Below are 22,302 nucleotides of genomic sequence, written 5' to 3'. Positions count from 1 at the left end.
GGCTGGTTTCTTCTCTGGGTTCCTACAGCTCTATTCTCCTCCCATACATGATGCTATTAAACTCGTTTTGCCTCCCCACTCCCCCACCCCCAGAACTTCTGAAAGCAAGATCCTCATCCTTATCTTTTTTATGGCATAAGTTCCATTCCATTTATAAAGTGGGTGCTTGGTGCATATTTGATGAACAGATACATGGAAAGAGGATGGAACTAAGAGTGGGATTTTAGTATTTTTTTTTAAGATTTTATTTATTTATTCATAGAAACATAGAGAGAGAGGCAGAGAGAGAAGCAGGCCCCATGCAGGGAACCCGATGTGGGACTCAATCCCGGGTCTCCAGGATCACACCCCGGGCTGCAGGCGGCGCTAAACCGCTGTGCCACCAGGGCTGCCCAGAGTGGGATTTTAGTATTGATGGCAGAACGAGAAAAGAACCATTTTGTCACAAGGGCTCTCCGAAGGCTCCTGATCATACCAAATGCACAAATCCCCAGTCCGCTCCCTCATAGATTGCCCTTTTAAGGAAACCAGCCAAAGACTAGGACCGCTGTGAACAAGTGTTGGGCAGGGTCCTTTGGCAACGCAATAACTGCTAGGCTTTTGTAAAGGGGCCACTGTTACTTCAAATCTGAAGGACCTATCATATCACTCTCTTCTGTCTGAAACCTTTCAGTGGCTTCCCACTGCTCTTAGGAAAAAGTCCAAATTCTTTTTCATGGCTCACAAGGTCCTTGGAAATCTGGCTCCTCTTCATGTTTCTCATCTCACTTCCCCAAATGCCCACACCTTGATTCTACACTCTCTTCTTGCAATTCCTTGATCCTGTCAAAAGTTTCCTCTGCTCTTTTCTTGTCATTGTCTCCCTCTCTCCTCTGGGTCTTTATTCTTCTTTTAGAATAATCACTCTGCCCCCAGCTATTTCACCAAGCTTACATTAGACATCTGCTCAGTCATTATTACCTCCAGGGGTCTTCTCTCACCCCCTGGATCACCCCAGTAGCATGCTCCCAGAGCACTCTGCACTTCTTTAACATAACTTACTGCACTGCATTGTGATTGCCCATTTGTTTGTCAATCTCCTCATTATATTGCTTGAACCATGTCTAGTTTGATCAACATTTCATTCCTAACACACAGCATGAGTAGAGATGCTTAATATATAGTTGTCAAATGCTCCACTGGTTACATACATACATGCGTACATACATAAATGGGAATTTAATGGTAACTTTGCAAGTCTAACTTGATTCTCGCCATGTCATCCTTTGTTCTTCACTCTCAAGGAGTGACCAGGTCCTCCTACCTGGACCAGAGAGGAAGGGAGGGAAATAAAGTCTGTAATATCAGAGAAACAGAGATGGGTCACCGTAAATACAGAGCCCCTGTTCCTTTAGCTGTCCATGAGAATAGTAATGGGAGATTACCATGATGTGTTTAGTATTTTAAAGGCTTGATGAAAGTTCTACAAATGCCTATGACAAGCTTGTACATGCTAACAAAACCAGATTGGGCCTGGGTTGTCAGAGGTAAAGTCTGCATATGGCAGACCATGATATGCTTTATTTCTGCTTCTCCTAATGAAACTCTTGGGGATTGCACTCCTACTTGCAGGCAGACATGGTCATGCAAGCAGAATAGCTTGTGTCTCTTTCTAATAGAAGCATTTAGTTATTACTACTGGACTTCCTAGTCTCATCTTCCCTTATCTCAGCAAATGTAGCCCAAGATGCCATGAGGTTTTCACATGGACCTCATAGACTGGTTGTGAACAAGAAATAGACTTATTGGGATAGACTATTGAGATTATTTTAAACTTGTTACAATAGCATAACTTATCCGTTTTTACTGAAAGACTACTATTATTATTTTTATAATCTCCAAGATCAAGCATCATGCTTGGCACAGAAGATATACACAGTAAGTGTCTGCCAAATGAACAAATGAATGAGTGAGTGAATAGAAAACAATTACCTGAAACTATCTCACTGTAGATGCGGACAAATCAGAAAACAGACTTTGAAGATAAAAAAAAAATTACATGTGAAATAGATGCCTCCAGGGATTGCTTGCCACAGCCTTATTCTTATACTGAAGTAAATAATTTTGCCAATAAAATTCAGTTAAAAACACATACTTTATAAGAGCCACTACTAATAAATCTAAGCTCTTTGATTATATCAGTCATGAATGACTTTCTCCAAAATATCAGGGATGTAGGATTCATTGATATTGGTCTTAGCTTCTCAGTGGGATTTTTAAGACTTCATAATGAATCCAGGAAGTGGTTTGCCACTTACTTGATCAAACAAAAGCCTCTGATAAGTAGTATTAAATCAGTTGGGGACCAATTTTCAGAATATCTTTGGTAGAACTTTGTGACTGTGTGACTATGGGCACCTGTTGGAAATAATAACATGGCATACGCTGTCGTGTGTGTCTTTGCTCCCGAGTTTACAGATGCCCACAGTTTGACGTCAATAATGCAGGCAGGGGCTTTTTTCTCTCGTATATGGATTTTAAATTAAATTAACTCTAATCTTTAGGTCGTCTCCTAGATTATAAAAGCTGAATGCCTCATTAATGATGAAAACAGTAGGAGTAAATGTATTGGAGCAGGTTGAGCAATTTAAGTGCTTTGAAATACAACTAGTCCAAAGCAAAGGTATTGCAAACTATCCAATTAAAGGTTGATTCCAGACATGCTGATGGGGAAAAGCTACTGGAGCAGAGTGATCATGGGGAAATAGTTGAGATCTTCTGAAGACAGCTCACTTCTTGCCCTCTATTCTTTGGGTCCTTCTGCTGTATTCACATGAATCTTGTTTTCTATCTGAATCATGATGGGCCATCTTCTTCCACAACATCCTCCACTTCCAAAAGAGTCTATTAGTTATTTATTGCTGCATTAAAAAATGACCCCAACATTTAGTGGCTTGAATCAACAGTATTTATTTTCTCATAGCTTCTGTAGGTCAGGAGTGTGGCCACAGCTCAGCTGGATCTTCTGCTGCAAAGCACCTCACAAGCTTCAGGCAGGATGCCAACTAGGGCTTCAGTCATTCCAAGGCTTGGAAAATAAGAATTCTCTTGGTGAGGGATCCACTTAATTCAGTTACGTAGTTGTGAGGAGATTCATTTCCTTGCAGGAATTTGACCTGAGGGGTGTCAGTTCCTTGAAGGCTGTTGACCAAAAGAAATATCAATGGATATTTGTTAGTAAAGCAGCCCTCCATTAGCGAAAAAATTCTATGATATGCTTTAATGTTCAAATTAAAAGAATTCTGCATTTTTACTTCATCCATACCATTATGTAACAACAGTTAATACATACACAGGGCTTATTACATTCCAGGCACTGCTTCACACACAGTCTGTGCTATTTGTTATGACAGCCCTTGTAAATTAATATACCTGTCATCAGGAATATTAATGTCCCAGGGTGATGTGTCATATAATACCGTGGTTTCCAGTGTCCCCTGGCACATCCCAGTTTCACTAGCTCAGGTGTGGTGGAAAACACTTGGGATTTGGCAGCCAAAGCAAGAATGATCTTGAGCATGTAAAATTAGGCCAGCTCCATAACTTTCTGTAAAGTGAGACTAATAAGACCTACCCCACAGGGCTGCTGAGGGGATTAATGAGATAATGTGAAAGTGTCTGGCACAGTAGCTGACATATATTAAACCCTTAGTAAATGTCATTTATTGCTTAAATGGCAAGTCACATGTTAAAGCAATTACTAAAGACACATAACAGAAGCATGGCCGCTGTTCACTCTATCTCTATGTCCATGCTATTCTGGAAAGAGATGGGAAAAATTCTCAGTTTTTTCTTCAGTGCAGGCATTTTCTTTATTTGCCCATTGCAATTTTTGTCCATGCTGGCCCAGATCTTTACTACTATCCTCCATTGTAAATGCAAAAATATCAAAACTCCAGAATGGTCCAGTTTCCAGTGTCCTATGAACTCTTTAGACTGAAGATGATTCAGAAAATATCTAAGACTCAGTGTAACAAAGAACTCCATCAGAGTGAACTCCAGCTCAATTCAACCGATGCTTATTGAGTACGTAAAATACCAGGCAGTAAGCTATTTGCCCATAAACTGAAATCCAATGACTAATATAACGAACACAATCTCAGTTTGTAGGGAAGCAAGAATAGTTACAAGAACAGAAAAGATACTAATTCCTGTGTGTTTTATATTGCAATTGTAGACACCCTTTCCAAATATAGAAATTAACAAAGGATATAGCTCATGAGATGGTGAGAAGTCTAGATGAGCAATCATTGAAATAAATAGAAACATTAAACCTAAAGATGAGAACCAGGAAGGACACTTCAAATGTTTTAAATTCTTAGAAATCTATCATATGGAAAGAGGTCTCATCTCTGTTGCTCTTGGTAACAAAATTGTGACTTATAGTGAGGCCAAATTTACTTCAATAAAAATAATTTTTTTTGCTATGGACCAAATTGTGTCCTCCTACCCCCAGTTCATATGTTGAAAACCTGACTCCTCAATGTGACTATATTTGGAGATAGGGCTCTTAGGAGGTAGTTAAGGCTAAATGAGATTATAATGGTAATCCTATAGAATTGGTGGCATTTTAAATAAAAAGAGAGATAAATACTTTCTCTTCTGGTGCATATACTAGGGAAAATTCATGTGAAGACAGTGAGAAAGTGGCTGTCTGCTCACCAGGAACTCAATGGGCCAGAATCTTGATCTTGGACTCCCCAGCTTCCAGAACTCTGAGAAAATAAATTTCTGTTGTTGTTTAAGTGAAGCATCATGGTTTTTTGTTATGGCAGCCAAAACTAAGACAATGTTTAAAAATTGAAATTGAATGATTTAATGAGCATTGAGTAGCAAGCAGAGGCCCAGACACATGTGTGCTAGAGTGCATGATAGAAGGCATTTCCAGAGTGGTTTAGATGTTGGAGTGGCTGATATTTATGGTCCCTTTCTCCTCTGAGATCCTATGATTTCATAAATCTTTAAAGCCATATGGACACAAAACCATCTTCTCACTTTATGGAAAATGAAGACTAGATAAATTGGTTTTGTCTCTGTGTTAACCCTGATTGACAGGGGCTGCCTTAAACATGGTTTTGAGAAGGATTTTTGAAGCTGTGTGAAAATAAATCCGTGATAAAGAGAGCTAATGCTTATTGGGCACTTGTCATGCCTCTGGCCCTATGTTAAGCACAGTATTTGTATTAATTGACTTTATACTTGCAAAACTCTAGGAGTTGGGTCCTAGTAGATTCAACTTTTTTTTTTTTTTTTTTTTTAATAAGAGAATCAGGGCATAGAAAAGTAACTGCTCAAAGGCCACATAATTAGTAAATGTCTTCAGACTACAAAACTAGTAGTTTGGCTTCAGAGCTTTTGCCTATAACTATTACTATATACTTCTCCATCAATCCACTTGCAATATTTAATCTGAGTTAAGGAGGCTGAAGAGTTACATGCTCAGAAGTCCTCATCTCATGATCTGTTTTTGGGGAAACTCAAACCAGGAAAAGTGGCCATAACATTTTTATTTGAATGCCATTGCCATTCAGACACACACCAGAAGAAATTTAAAGACTCTTTAATTAGTTGAGTAACAGATTAGTGCTCAGTATTTCAGATTCTGCAAGTTATATGGAAGCAGTGTTTGGAACTCCATTATTTCTTCCAAAATTCTGGGACCATATTCTCTCAGTTCATGCTATGATGAGTAGTAGTGTTATTAAACCACATTTCTCTGGCTCTTCAGCCATACATCATTGCAGGAGCACCAACTCCTTTCTTAATCAACTCCCACTCTCAGATATCTATGTAAGCATCCTGAGGATCATGTATGCTCAATACTTACCCCAGTCATCTCCTTCCTTCCATAGATCTCTCCCTCTTATCATTATCTGCTGTTGAGTTTTCTTATGCAATCTCTTGTTCAGGTTACTGATAGTTGCAAAACCATTTCCTGTCCTGTCTCGTCACCCAACTGTGTCTGTTGAAAGTTATATTATTGTCTTTCTCCTCTCTGGTCTATATTTGGTCAATCTGCTCAGGTACCCATGTCTGTTGAGTACTCTATCAACAGTCACCAAGTGTGACACATAGAAGTAAGTTTTGCCCCAAGACAAACACAGCCTTCTCTCCCATTGATCCCATCATGCCCCTCAGGATCTGACAGACAAGCAATAAGAGGCATGGGGAATTCCATGTCTATCCTTGCACAAGTCTCCATGTGTTGCACTTTAGAATTTATTTAAAGTAATCCTTTCTAACAAATTGGCCTCAAGAGTCCTGCATCTTTTCTCCTTCCAGAGAATCCCTGTGTTTCCTTTATTGTAGAGAAGGTGAGGAAAGATGATAAAAATCTACAGTCCTTGATCCTGCATTTTAAAATGCAAGATGTTAAAATCAAATAAAGTAGGTCAAGCCTTCTCCATATTTAGCAGAGACTAGTGCTTTCCTGTATCAGCAAATATTAAAGTTGATAGGCAATCAAAAGTGCTATATCTTCCTTTAGTATAAGAAAATATTACTTAGAAGCTAACATTCTATTTTTATCTTAGCCAAAGAAGTGGAATAAACCCAACTATATGACTTTATTGCTTATGATTTTGTAGATGGCTATTTTGTACACTTAAGTAGAGGTGCCTTATTTGTCATTTATTTGGACAATGAGTAATAGTTAACACTTTCAACTAATTAATTGTGAGTGAAGTCTGCTTAAATGCAGCCTGTGGTTGAGCTTATAAAACCCTCAGGGTTTTGAAAGCAATATTTAAAGTTGGAAGGTCTGATAGAATAAAATGGAGGAATGCACAAGGAGGAATACTATTTGAATTCAAGGCTAGAGGTACCTGGGGAAAACTTTAAGTCTTTGGTTTATTTTAAGATTGGAGAAAGTTATGAATATCCTCCATTATTCTGGGACATAATAGCACTCAGTTGGACAAACATAATAAAATGTGTAAGTAAAATTAAATGATGCTGCTATTCTTCCTAATAATAGCAACTGTAACATCTAAGGCATATGCTACATTCCTTTAATGAAAAAAAAGAGAATGTAAAAACCTCTAAAGCAGGCTAACACTATTAATACAATAAATTATTTTGTAAAAATTCCCCTCACTAACATCAATGAATGATTTTAACAACTTTCAATGTAAAGAGATGTTGCCATTGGTTTAATGGAGAGAATCATTGAGTTGAAGGACTTTGTCATGGGGGGACTGCAACTTGAACCCTCAAGTCTTTCATCTCCTCCCAAATATGTCACCAGACTCATGCTTAAGCCTATTTGAAATTGTAATCACTGCTCAATGAAGATTTCAGAAACTCCACTTCTAATCTGTCTCTTGGAGTCCATGCTGCTGCTCAGAAGATGAAGTCTCTTATCTCTGTTATAGCCCAGCAATAGCCAGATCCAATCCTTCAAAGTGGGGAGCACTGGGTTTGGAGCAGTTGGGGCACTGGCTGAAACCTTAACCAACTATCTGCAGTTTGGCCTCAACATTCTCGCAGTCTAAATCAGGCAGGGGCTCCATAGCCTGTGCCATCCTCTGGTACCACAAAAGAGCAGCCCTACCTGGGGTGCAGGTTGACCTTTTATTAGCTGAAAGTACTCTTCTTGGTGCATTTGTTACCTTATCTCTTTCTCTTGGGCAAAATGAAACCTAAATGCATAGGACTTATCGGAGGAGGAAGAGAGAAGGAGAAGGAGAAGATGAAGCTGTTCAACCTGCAGGAAAGGACTGATGTGAAGGTTACTAACATGATCACACATGTGATGTGATTAAACATCCTGACCACTTGATGAAAAGAAAACTCATGGAGTCACCCAGTGGGAAAGCCTTTTACCAGCTCAGACCTTTCTTCATCCCAATGAGTGGATGGATATTCCCCAAGAAAGAAAGAGCTTTAAAATATCTCTCTGCACCATAACATCAAGAAGTCTGATTTAATAAACAAAAAAGAAGTATCATCAAGAACATAAACACAATTTAAGTTCACTAAACTCTGTGTGTGTGTGTGTGTGTGAAAGAGAGATATGCACACAAAGAGAAAGAGAGAGACACTTCTATCAGTTGTGAATTTAAATTGTGTGAAACCTGAAACTTTTATAATGTAGGGAGCCCACTTTAAAAAAAAGAACACAAAAATATAAATGAAATGTGGTTATCATAATAAATGCTTATTTAGAACAAGAATAGAAATTGCAACAAATTATAAGTTTTTGACAGCTGCCAAATACCACAAAAATTTCAAAACTAATGATGATTTTTATTAATTAGCTGCCTGACATATCTGTATGTTACTTTTGGCTGCATATTCTCTGATGGCTTCTTCATATGACAATAATTTTGAAATGTAATTTTTCTTAGAAAAAAATAAAACAATTAGTCATTTAGAATTGTTGATATTTTTATTATCAATAGTTTAGAATAATTTCTTTTACCTTTAACACCAAGTAGATGAAGAAAATGAAGACAATAGATTCAAGCAACTGATGGATGTGCAGCATGACAAAGTTTAAGTGAGATTTAAAATGACAATTATAAGCTCCATGACTCCTTGTTGTAAAATAAACCACTTTTCTATTATGAAGGAGGGTTATCAAAACACCATGAATCTTTGTGAGAAAAATAAATTCTTTTATTGAACAAGACTATATGTGAGACATGAAGAATCAGGAAGTCAAGGTTCCAACTCAGAATATAGAAAAATAGAAGCATAAGTTACCAAGATAAAGATTCTTGGACATATTTTTTTGCTTCTCAAAAGCCTACTTCAAGTTATTGGGAAGAATCAGATTTGCTTTATACATTTATCTATTTCTCATACATATAACAAAGAATTTGTTGAAGAAATTTAGGCCTGAATAATGTCAAAATGGGGTTACCTATTTTTCTTTGGGATAAAAACATATCCAATCCTAGATAGAAAACATTTTTCCATTCTCAAAGATTTCTAGAAAAAGACATCCAGAGCTATCCTTAAATGGAACGCTAGTGTTTACATTGCTCTCAAAGACGAATTCATGGATCTAACTATCTTACAGAGTGATCTCAGTTTCTGTTTTGTTCCTGCTAAAAAAAAGACTAGCTTATGCATAATCTTTTATGTTTCAACCATTCATGCAATTTTGCTAAACTCTCCCCAAGTTCTGTTCTTTTGTTTCTAACCAGGAAAATTCTAGTTGCTTTGATATTTTCTCACATAACTCTTAATCCATTTTTTATGACTCTTCTCCTAATTTGATCCCTCTTTAGTTGTGCAGCTCAGTTTAGCTCATCTTATATAAAAATTTGTTATTGTATCAGTCAGGAATGTGTTTGCCTGAAAGTAACAGAAACATCAACAAACAGTATCTTAAGCAGGAAAGGGGTTTATTTGTCTTAAAATGCAATAAAAGCACAGGAGTAGGCAATAAAGGGCAGGCTGGTAGCTCAGTGATGTCATTAAGGATCCTTTCTTTTCCTTCATCTTCCCTCTCTGCTACCCACAGGATGAGGCCTGTCTCAGCACACTTATAATCTCCTGGTCACTAGATGACCATTGCACTTCTAGGCTCATGCTCATATTACACACAGGAAGATGAAGGAAAGGACTTCACTCCTCTGGCAAGAGCCAGAAGCTATTTCTATATCCATTGAATCAAGGTTGGCCTTGTAACTTGTCATGACCAAAAGAAGATGAAAGAATTAAAGATATTCCATTTACAAGCCTGGGCTAAGAAGTCCTGCACTCTATCACTCTCTCTTGGAAACCTGCTTTGATATGACTAAAACAACCATCTAGAGGGAAAAAAAGACCATGTGTATCAGAGATTAGCTGTGTCAGTGGAGGCTACATTAGATCAGTAAGCCCCCAACTGACCCACATCTAGCCACAGACACTTGTGTGTGTTAGCCTAGATTATGAAGACTGCCCAGCTGAACCTCCACCTAAAGCAGTAACCAGAAGAGTCATGAGCTAAGTAAATGGTTGTTTGAAGCCACTAAATTCTGGGGTCTTTCCTTATGTGGCAAAAGCTAACTGATACATAAGAGTTCTTTCAAGTTACACCATTCCCACTCAGTAGCTCCACTGACTTAAATGAATTCATTGCCGTTCTGGCTGAATGCTTATATCTCCATTTATCATCAGTAGGAACTGAGTGGTCCCTTTAACGTCTTTCTGCAAACTTCCCAGTTTTAGATAATAAGGCAATGATCCTAAGTGGACTTCTCTTGTGCATATCCCACACATGGTTCCATATTTTTTGCACAGATTGATTGTAGGACAGTAGGTTGCTTACCACAGTCATTCCTTCTTGCTTTTAGATGTTGCTGTGGGTAAGAGATCTCAATGTGTAATATCCCTCAATCTTCAGAGCCTAGTTATCAAACATTTGGAATCACTTTAAGCTTCCTCTCTGTTGGCTTGAGGTGAATGGGGAATACCCCTCTTGCCCTTGAGTGAATGGATGGGATTTACCATATACCACCTGCCTCTAAAAATCCCTCTATCATCTCCTGTAACCCAATCCTTGATACCCAACTTGGTGTACTGGGTTAAGAATCTTTTAACTGATTTGGATCATTCTTTTGCAAATTCCACATTGTGGCTTCTCACCTCACATTAAAATGTGACACCTATTTTCATTTTATCATTCTGTTCATTGACATAAACTGAAAAATCTGCATGTGGAGACTATTTCATCAGAAAATACTGGAGTCATTTGGGGCCAGAGGTAGAAAGGGGAGGAAGTTAGTTAGCAGCCTTCCAGAATTCAGAATTTAGCAGAAAGTATACCACATCTTACCTCAAATTTTAATCAGAAAACTCTACATTCACTTGAATAGTATCCTTTCCACTTGGGATTCGTAGCTACCTGAAGGGCTATAAACAAAATGTAATGAATGCCAGTGAGAAGGTGTCATAAATGTTGAGAGGACTCCTGGTAGGGTGCTGCAGGAAGCAGCTGCCCTACAATGTCTGTTCTTATTTAATATCTTCATTCACAAGCCAGAATAGGGAACAGACAGCAGACTGATGAAATTCACAGATGGTACTCATTTGGGAGATATTATGAATACCAGGATATCAGAAAAAATGATACAAAAGGACCCAGAGAAGGAATAACAATGAGACTTGACTTTGAAAATGCAAAGCGGTATGTCTGAATATAAAAAAAGAAAATCTCCAACATTTAAATAGAGGAGAGAAAACCAGAAGTCAATGTTGAAAGTGACATCAAGTTGGGATAATGAAATTAAATTTACAAATGGGCCTTTTGAAATAGAGCAGTAAAATTACTACTATATTTCTTAATCTGTGATCTCTGAAAGACGAATTAGGTGTTGCTGTTACGTGCTCCCATATCCTTAGCACATCACATTGTTTTTATAAAATAACCTTTGGATTTGTCTATCCTTCCTCATCAGACTCTGTGTTTCTTGAGCACGAAAACTGGGTTATACTCCTTGCTGTCAACTTCAGGCCTGGTTCAGTGCCTGGCACATAGTTAGACACTGGATAAACATATCTTGCAAGTAAAAAGGAACTGCTTCTAACAGCATCTCTTTGAATGAGATGTGATGGTAAAAGTCATCAGATAATACTTAGGATTTCGGGACTCTAAGAGGGAGCAAGGAAGAGTTACACAGAAATTGGGAATAAAAATAACCACCTTTCCTTTGTACAGAATTTTCATAATTAGTCTTTTATGTTTTTTCTTCAAACAGTAAGTCGCATCTTCAAAAGGGACAGAGGGGTTGAACTCACTATGGAGATAAAAATGTATGAGAATTGTAGATCTCTGTCTGATTTGCAGAAATTGTCAGTTTGAGCATTACATCAGACATACAAGGCATGTTATCACAGAGGGGAGGAGGTGAACATTGACAAGCACAGTTCTCCAAGTACAGTTCTGGGACCTCTACCAGTCCTTAAAATTCATTCAGGGGATCCACAAGGTCAAAATTATTTTCACAGGATACTAAGATGTTATTTGTCTCTTTTAGTCTCATTCTCTTTTGAGTGTACAGTGGAGTCTTCCACAGGCTAAATAATGTGAGGATATCATTGCCTTAATGGCTAGGGAAGTGTTTGCTTGTGTATCCTTGTGGGTGGAATTTTTCACAGCTTGAATTTCTAATGCAACAAATATCGATAGATATGACACACACAAACAAAAGCCTCTTGGGGTCCTTAATAAATTTCAAAAATGTAAAGCCATGCTGAGACCAAAAAATTTGAGAATTACGTTGAGTTCAGACATTGGCTCAAACAGACGTAGGTTAGAATTCCCATTTCACTGATTTTACCCTTTTCTAAGTCTTAGGGATCCTGGCATAAGAATGACGTTTACTTCACGGAGCTGTTGTGAGGATGCAATACGAAAATATGGATGAAGAACGGAGCTCAGTGCTGAGCACACAGTCAAGCCTTAATAAGTGGTTTATCATCATTGTAAAGGAGTGATAATGTGCAGTGACTTCCAAGAGCATTTTTATGACCCTTTGGAAACCAGGTTTCCTTTGCCGGACTGCATCCACCCCGCAAGGACAGTAGAGGAGAGGAGTTAAGAGGGCGGAGCCTTCCTTCCTCCTTCTTGAAATCGATGAGAAATTGATGATTCTGCTGCTTCTGACTTTTGGAGGCTGTGGCTTCATTAATTTCAAAACTGCCGCTAGAAGCTCCTGTGTGTAAATCAGAGCATGAAACAGATGATGTCTCCCTTCTGGTGGTTAGAACAGGAGGGCATCAGTTTGGAGCAGGAGGAGCAAAGGGCTCTATGTTTCTTACCAATGGCCTTTACAAAGACAAATCTTTGCCACTGGCAATAGTCCCGTGTGGAGGGTATCAGGAACCAGGCTTTCTCCCTTCTTAGAGATAGCTGGTTCCCAAGGACTACTGCATTCAAAATAGTAATACTGATGTGAATATAAATCATAAGGGCAATCAAATTTACATTTCTCTAACACTTCCTAGTTAATGCTTTCACATGCACAGATGCTTTCACCAAAGCTAGAAGGTTCTTGGTGATTATCTAACCTAAGCCTCTGATGTAGAATTGACACAGAGGAAAACGGGACCTAGACAATTTAAGTTACATTCCCAAGATTATACAAACAATGGAAGTACCACAATCTTATTAAAATTCATGATAATTTGATATGTGCAGAGTGGATGATATTTATTATGTCCACTCTGCAGATTAGAGAACAGAGACTTAATATATTAACTCTGGGAAAGAGTTAAATCTAAGTAGCATAGCCAAGATTCAAGTCCAGGTCATCTGAGGGGACTTCACCACTTTATCTACAGAATTACTATCCTAAAAAAACAAACAAACAAAAAATAAAAACAAAAAAACAATAAAAAAGAATTACTGTCCTATTTTTGGGAATTCTTACTTCCCAGAAAAACGGTGGGGTAATGATTCAGGAGATGCTAGTAGTGGCACCTCTACCCTCGCCCTTCCTTCTTCCACCAAAGGTTATAGTCCTCCTCTACTCTTACACGGACCTGTGCTACCTTAAAGTTCCTCAGTAAATCCCTACATTGGGCCCAGTATATTGAGGATAATGAGTATATTTGTGGGAGATACTGATGCCACTGAAGAACTGGTCTTCCTTAGGCAAAGTTGATGAATGTAATACAAGAAGCACCAAAAGCCTCTCTTGCTTGGGATTTTTTTTCTTGACTATTTCGCTGCTAGAGTGGAAATCATTCCACTACCCATTTCTTAACATTAGACTTATGAAGTCAAATAGCAATGCCATTGGGCAGGGTGACACATTAACTTCATTAAACATCGTAAACTGGCTTTTCCAATTCGTATAGATTAGTCCTGTTTAAGGTTGGAAAGGCACAGGGAACTATGGTAAGAGCTATAGTGATGAGTAACTAGAGGGCAATCGGTATCAAAGGAAGTCCTACTATAGTTCCCTCTACTCTGATCTTATGAAGAGATGTTCTCCCTTTATCCCTAAAGCTACCAAAGCTGGCTCATTTGTGCCCATTTCCATAGGAGTTTTTGTGTAGCTCGATCTCAGGCTTTCTTGTCACTAATCCTTCAGTCTTGTTTCTTCCAGTTCACGAGCCAACCAGGAAGCCCATTTGTACTGCCCAGAAGTCACTATGCACCCATACCCCAGGCATCTCTCCTCCATGCCAGTGTATGGCCAATAGTAGCTTACGACCTGCCACTGTGCACGCTGGAAGGGCTTCAGGCCCACCCGTGGTGAGGTTATCACACAGCAGCAATTCATTCCAGCAGGCACCTATGTGTCCCGCTGACACATCTATCAACTATGTCTTAGCTCCATGACAGCAGGAGCGATAGAGGCGTGCTGGAGCCCAGTCCTTGGCAGAAGAGCTGGTAATGCTGGGAGGCTGGTGGCAGCTGTCACTGTAAAGACGGTAGTGGCAGGTGGGAGATGAGTACAGTTAAATTGTATAGAGTGTTTCACAGCATTATTTGACCACAGAACAAGACTTATTGACATGTGGAGGCTCCAGAATTGTGTAGAACACCGGTAGGGTTGCACCGGTATAAGTGTGTATCTGTTTCATGAGTACTGAACAAAGCTTGAATGACATGGGCTCATCAGGAAACATTGCTCTAATATTGTGAAAGAGCTTCATTCTTATGTGTAGCCCCTAATGAGGGTACTTGGAGCGAACTCATGGACCTGGGGCTTGGGTTCAAAGCCCTTCTCTGCTTCCTATAAACTGTGTGAACCTAAGTTATTGGACCTCCTGAGCTTCTGTTTCCTCACCTGTAAAGTGCAAATGATGATAGCTGCCTCATAGGATTTTTGCTGTGGACTTCATATCACTATTTCGCGATCACGAGTACTAGTCTAGCAGTTAACACTTAGTCAAGATGAACTACGTTATGCCACGATAATAAATCAATCTCAATCTCAAAATCCCATGATCAACACAACGAAATCTTTCCACTCGTACTACATGTCCACTCTGGGTTGGTGAGGGCCATATGTAGGTGGCCAGGCTGACAGTCTCCTCGATGTTGTAACTAGTCACGTGAGACAGGAGGCCATCTCAGTCACCCCAGCCCAGGAGGGTTGCTCTGGAGAGTCTTGCACCAGCCGTCACAACCGTTGGCTCAGAAGTGACACGGGTTTACTTCAGCCCAAAGCCTGGTCGCTAAAGTGAGTCTCAGGATCTCACCTGATTGCACAGTGTCTGGATAGAGTGGATGCTCAAGATTCATTTGTTGAATGAATAAATGAAGGAATAAACCAATAAACAACTATATATATATATATATATATGTATATATATATATATATATATGTATATATATATAGTGTTGTTTCCATGTGCCCCAAACAGTGGTTTACACCTCTTTTTCTTATTTAATGATGAACCAGACTCAACGAGACAGAAGGTTGGCTTACGGATACATTGATAGAAATGCACGATTTCAGAAAGATTTTAAAGCATTCTTTTCCCTTTCCAGCATTAGTTTAGAGGTTAACTCAAACGCCCCGAAGTGCTGTGTTTGGTTTGTCTCATTTTACAACTACTCAAGGGGACTGTGACAACCACCTTAGGTGTCTCCACCAGAGCTTCTACATCAGTTAGAGAGAGCTGGCTTTCAAGTCGGAATCTCAAAGTCCAGGTCCATCGCAATCGGAACCCTTTGAAGCTTCCTCATCCCCATCTAGTGTGATAATGTAATCTACACGTTCAGAAGCCATCGGAGAGGCAGTAAAGGGAAAACCCGGCAAAAGGAGGAGATGAACTGCTCTCAGGGGTGAAATCTAGCTCGCACGGGTATTTATCTTGGGCAGACACTGTTGTTTAAACTGAAAATAATCACAGCCAGTTCCGTGGCATTAACCGGCTTAGTTACTCCCGCATAAAACCAGGAATGAAAATGAGGCCAAAGGTTAGCAGTGAGTCTGAGGATGATTCTATTTCTATGCTAACGCGGCTTCATCCTGCGTGGAGGAGTGTTACAGGCTCACGTAGATTTCTCGGGTTATAAATTAATTAACTTGGGCTGTGTTTACCCGGAAAGGAGGAGAATGCTGGGTGCTCAACTCACCCCCAGGACGAGCCCGCCCCGCCCTTCCTGCGAGCTGCGGGGCTGGGGGCGCAGCCCTTCCTCTTTTATTGGCCTTGTCTTTCACCATCGTCTCAGTAGGTAGAAAGGTAAACGTATTAATCATCTTGAAATATCTTCCCCCAAAGGACGTGCCCAGTAACACCTACCCCGGGAAAGAGACCAAAAAGAGGAAGGCTCACTCAGGAAAATAAAGGTGGGGCAGGGGGGCGGGCAGCCCGGGTAGCCCAGTGGTTTAGCGCCGCCTTCAGCCTAGGGCCTGATCCTGGGGACCTGGGATCAAGTTCCACGTTGGGATCCCTGCGTGGGGCCGGCTTCTCCCTCTGCCTGTGTCTGTGCCTCTCTCCCTGTGTGTGTGTCTCATGAATAAATAAATAAAATCTTAAAAAAAAAAAAAAAGAAAGAAAGAAAAAGAAAAAGAAAGGGGAGGAGAGAAGGCACTGAGACCGGAAGGGGGAAAAGGGAAGCAGAACAATAGAATTTACATAATGAGCAAAGGGAAAAGGTTAAAGACATTATTTTTTTTTTTTTTTAATTCATATGCTGGCTCTTTTTAAGAACGCCTCAAGGATTAGAATAGACATTAGTCACATTCAGACCAAATTCGAGGAAAGCAGACTTGGGATATTCCTTCTCCTTAGGGCCCCAAAACAAGCAAGTGCAGCTTATGTATGGAGGGCTTATGAGGAAGGGGGTGCCCAGAGAAAAACAGAGACCAGACAACAAAACAGAACCCCCCCCCCCACCCCCCGCCCAGGGAAGTAACAGTCTCACCCCTGAAACATCTTGGAGGGCCCTGTCTGTTGTCATGAAGCCATCCTGTCAGGTAGTCTTAAAGTCGGCTTAGTTCTTCCTCACCAACTTCTCCCCTCAGACAAGGAGTGGTCTACCCCACGATGACAGGTAGCCAAGGGGAAACCAAGAGGCAGCTGTTGGCCCGGCAGGCGGTGCCTTCACACCCAGGGCAGCAGACAAAATAAAACAGAGGCATCTCAGGTAGTTCTGCTTGGTGAGGTGAGTGGTGGCTCCAGGAGTTGCCCGCCCTCTCTAAGTGCCACTGCCCTTTGAACACCCAGTCAGGATCCCATTTCTTAGCTCCTCTCACGGGCTCCCTTTTGTGTTCTAGTGGCCCGTGGGCCTCTCCCCTGGCACAGTAACTACCACGGGAATCTGATGTCGACTTGTGCCATTATTTTAGTCATGGTTGTGTCACCCTCTGGCTTGGCTCCCCAGGGACGGTGGATGTGCCTCTTCCTGGTTCACCACTGTGTCCCCACCACCTCCTAGCGCGGCCCTGGTCAATGCAGACATGTGAGGTGGCCATGGAGGGAGATAAAACCATTACCTAGTCCAAGTCAAAGACTGGCACCCCGGGGCGCTGGGGGGTGCTCAGTCAGTGGAGCATCTGCCTTTAGCTCAGGTCATGATCCTGGAGTCCCAAGATTAGACCCCACAGTGGGCTTCTTGTTCAGCAGAGAACCTGCCTCCTCCTTTCTCTACCTCTCCCCCTGGTCATGCTCTCTCACGCTCACATAAATAAATAAAATCTTTTTTCAAAAAATAAAAGATTGACACCCTGACTACCTGCACCTCCTCAGCAATTTTTTTCTGGTCACCACATCCTTAATCTGTGTGCTCCTTAAGGGACTGTCTTCAGTAACTTTCTTACATATGTCAACAGAGGTCTCATATGCTCGGAACCCATTTTCCCTATTGCGAACACCTTATATTCATATTTGTTAACAGTTCATGAACCAATATTGATGCTATTCTTATTAACAATCTCATTATTAATTGGAGCCTATACTTGATTCAGATTTTCATAGTTTTTACCTGAGGACTCCTTCTGTTCTAGGATCCCATCCAGGGTGCCACATCGCAGTTGCTCATCAAATCTCCTCAGGCTCTTCTTGGCTTGTACCAGTTGTGTGTGCTTTTGATGACCTTGACAGTTGGCAGGGCACTGGCCAGGTATGTTGTAGACTAGCCCTCTAACTGGGATCGGAGTTGAATTTGTCTCATGATGAGCCTGGGGTTACGGACTGGAGTGAGGAAGACCACAGAAGAGAAGCGCCATTTTCATCGCATGGAGCCAACGGCACAGACTAGACACAGGACTTATCGCTGAGGTGGCTGAAGGCTGATCCCCTGGCTGAGGTTGTATTCGCCACGTTTCTCTACGGGGTGAGTTACACTTACAGATCTGGGAGTTCTGCTCCACACTCTTGAGAGGAATATTTTCCTAAAATATTCCTAAAATTTCTAAAATTTTTTGGGATTTTTCTGCATGGGAAATTTGCCTATTCTCCCTCATTTATTTGCTTATTCAATTCTTTATTTATATCCATAGAGACGAGGAATATTTATCTTGTACTTAAGGCTATAATCCAACACTACACTATTTATTTTGTTGCTTAAATTATTCTAGCTTTGGCCACCGAGAGTTTTTTCAGTTGGTTCCTGTATCCCTTGACATAACCTCGTCCTTGTGAGGTTTTGGTTTTGGAAGCACTTATTTTCTGGCAGTATAAGATGCTCCAGGCTCACCTTGTCCTATCCCTAGGGTCAGCATTTCAGCCATTTCTTCAAGGAGCATTTCTTCCTTTTACTGGAGAACATTATTTGAAACCAAGAGAGGGCTGTTAAATGTACTCACTGTTACTAGAGTATTATTGCCTCTAGACCCCCTTAGCTGAAATAGCAAGGACATGTATGTGTGTATAAATCCACAGATACAGACATATCTATACATATTCTTATATGTAACCATCTGTATCTATGTTAAGCTAACCATGGGTTCATGGCGATATCTCCAATTCTAAGTCACTGCTACATGGACCAGCCTGGCCTCCTGGCTGTGTGTGTCTGTAGACTTCCACTCCAGTGGTAATAAACTTGGCTTCCATCACCCACCATTCCTTTACTCAGTTGTTCGATTCCAGGCTACACATACAGCAATATCAGAATTGTTGACGCATAACTTTATGTGTCAACCTAGGGCTTTGTCAACTAGAATATAGTGCTTCCCTACACTCATTCTAGTGTTATTTCAGTCTGCCTTTCCCCCCACCCTACCTCCTCTAGTTAAGGTCATTTTCAAGCATTTGTATTACAGTTGGAATGTTCTGTGACATTCTGCTTTCCATCCTGTGATTACCAGACCTTCTAAAATGGTTTTTAAGTAACTGGCAAAAATGAAAATTCACTCTTGGTGCTGTAAAATTCAATGGTTTTTGATAAATGCATATCATGTATCCATAATGACAGTATCATACAGAATTGTTTCACCACACTAAAAAAAAAAAAAAAAATCACCTGGGCTTTGCCTATTCAACCCTTCCTTCCCTTTCCTTTGAATCTCTGGAAGCCACTGATTTTTTTTTTTCTATTACTAGATTTTTGCCTTTTCCAGAGTGCCATATAATCAGAATCATCCAGTGTAGCCTTCTTAAACCACCTTCTTTCACATTGCAATATGCATTTAAGACTCATCCATGTCTCTTTGCAGATGGATAGCTCATTTTTTTTTATTGCTGGATAATATTCCATCATATGGATGTGCCACCATCTATTTATTGAAACCCATACCGGTTGCTTCCAGTTTTTGATGATTATGAATAAAGTTGCTATAAATATTCACTTGCAGGTTTTTGTATGGGCAGAATTTTCAAATCCATCGGGTAATTACCTAGGAGTGCAATTTCTGGATAAGGTATCTAGTAACTTTTAATAACTACCAACTAAATCTCATTGAGGGGTTAACCAAAAATATATTTTTAAACCAATATTTATTGAATACTGATTATGTTCCAAGCTTTGTAGCAAGGACTTTTATATCCCTTTTTTAATTATTCATTCATTCTAAAAATATTTATTGAATCTCTAGTATCATAGCCAGACTCTTCGAGGTGTTGTGGAGGGAGCCAAGTTCCTTGAGGAACTTTTTTTCGAGTTAGGGGAAACATTATAAGTGAATGAATGACTGAATACATAAAATGGCAAGTGAAGATGAGCATTTCTAACAAAGCTATGGCAGGATAAGGTGAATTAGAGTGTCAGGAAGGATGTATTTTATGTCAAGTGGATTGGAAAAGGTTTCACGTGTAAGATGACATTTGCTCAGATCCTTGACTGAAGAGAAAGTGGGTCAGAAACAGTTGAAATTCTATGCAGAGGCCCTGAGGCTGTAATAGACCTAGCATGTTCATATTTCCAAAAGAGCAAGGGGGCCAGGGTGGATGAAGCCAATGAGAGAAAAGGGGGATGTGAGGCAAAGTGAGAGGAGAGAAAGAGGTTAGAAGAGCAGATTATATAGGATCCTAAGCCCATGGTGAGGATTTTGCATTTTCTTCTAAATAAGACAGGAAAGCTGAAGCAGAGGAGAGGTGGGATCTACCCAACGCTTGCCATGCCCCACTCCCCCTTTATCACTCATGAGTGAAGTTGTGCACTAGGGAATGGCCAGTATGGTATGATGCTGCAAAATCATTACAAAGGTACAGTTGCACAAATTTTACTTGAAGGAGGTGACATGAAGGAAGGGCATGTGACTCCTGCAAGTGTGATCACAATGCCATCACCAGAGAATGGCTGTAGGACACCTTGTATTCTTTGTGTGTGTCATCGTGTATGTGTTCTCACTTTCATTCTATGTGTTACTCAAGGAAGACAAGGTCCTATGCTAAATTCTGGGAAATTTAGGCTTAATCATTCAGAAATGTTAGCCTGCCTATAACACTTAATGAGCACTTACTATATTCCAAGGATTTTCCTAGAATATATAAATATTTTTTCTACTATCTATATGATTTAATCTACTTAGTCTTCATCAAAAATTCTGTGAATTGAGCCATCATAGAGAAGAAGGAACTGAGTTATAGAGGGATGATGTATCCTGCTCAGAGTCACACCTAAGACACACTAGAGCCAGAATTCATCCAGTCTGTCTGGTACTAGAGTCCTAATCCTTAATAGACTCCCAACTGGTTCAAGCTCACATGGCTTGTGGATGAGAGACTTGATTCTCAGCTTCCTTCCAGAAAAGCAACTGTATAGCTTAGTTCACTCACATGAATTCCAGACACTTTCCTTGTGAGGCTCCTCCCCTTCCCCAAACACCTGTTTACACTGTTGAATTCTACTTCTAAATCCAGGACTGTGTATACAACTCAGTTCTGGCCCACTGTCCTGGAAGAGTGATCAGTTTGGGGGTGGGCATGTGATTCCAACTGCCTAAAAATATTTAATTTTGGAATCTTTTTCCATTGAGAAGAGAGGATCTTTATTTCCACTGTGAAGCTATTAGCGGGCATCTTGCCAGCAATTGAAGAGAGGACAATCTGGCAGCATGGAGTCGATGGTCAAGAGAGTTTTTCCTGAGCTTTTCCATTATTTGAGCCAATAACTTCTTTTTGCATAATCCAGTACACCTTGGGTTTTTCTTACCTAGGTCTAAAGAATTTTAACTGATACAATAAGTTACCAAATAAATCGTAGTTACATAGCCTTAGGAAAAGCTTCATTTATCAAATCCTAAGTTCAGAACTCCGAATTTTGCTGGCATATGTGGCTGAGGGAGCATTGATGAGACAGCGGTCCTAGCGTGGAATTAGAAGACTGGGATCCAAATTCCAGCCCCAGCAGGTAGTAGTAGTTAAGTAGTTTCTGAGCTGGTGACCCATTCTCTAAACTTTGCTTTGTCCCGCTATAAGACAGGAATTGTGCCAAATAGCTTGAGTGTTGCAAATGAGATAAGATACATGAAAGCATCTATTGGCATGGCTGGCACATAGTAGGAACTCAAAAAAACTTTAGTTGCAGGCCAGTTGCCCTGTACCAAAAACAGCATTTTGACTGGCAGTTTTCTGAATCATAAGACTAACAGCTTCAACATCCATTAATTGTGCAAATACCGGACATGATATGTGCCAGACATGATACTAGGAGGCTAACATCATGTGATCATAGTAGACCTTTCTTCCTATGAGACAAAAAGCTCAGAGACGTAAAGAAATGTAATCTAAAGTCAAACAGCCTGCAAGTGGCAGAACCAGGATTTGAACCAAAGCTGGTACTGATTAAAGACTGTACTTTCCCCCATTTATTGAAATTCCTCCCCAGATAGACTGGCTCACTTGTGTCAAGTTGGTAACTTGAACCTGTCTCCTGACTATAGCACATATCTAGGGAGGCCAAATTTATCCCTATTCAAT

General features: G+C 40.2%; 1 long non-coding RNA gene across 3 annotated transcripts in view; it reads right to left on the bottom strand.

Annotated features, from left to right (window-relative positions):
- Nucleotides 1-229: 229 nt before the first annotated feature.
- Nucleotides 230-22,302, bottom strand: part of LOC112930647 (uncharacterized) — a 229,539-nt gene continuing 207,466 nt past the window's right edge. For 2 of the 3 annotated variants that reach the window (XR_011994926.1, XR_011994925.1), the window contains one exon: nucleotides 230-3,180. This is a non-coding gene — a long non-coding RNA (uncharacterized lncRNA). Of the gene's footprint in view, nucleotides 3,181-17,923; nucleotides 18,133-22,302 lie in introns of all 3 variants that reach the window. The other variant, XR_011994927.1, reaches the window with a different exon arrangement.

The sequence above is a fragment of the Vulpes vulpes genome, chromosome 10, assembly GCF_048418805.1.
Source record: "Vulpes vulpes isolate BD-2025 chromosome 10, VulVul3, whole genome shotgun sequence".
Lineage (NCBI taxonomy): Eukaryota > Metazoa > Chordata > Mammalia > Carnivora > Canidae > Vulpes > Vulpes vulpes.
The sequence above is the reverse complement of the archived record's forward strand: the minus strand, read 5'-3'. Positions and strand labels throughout refer to the sequence as shown.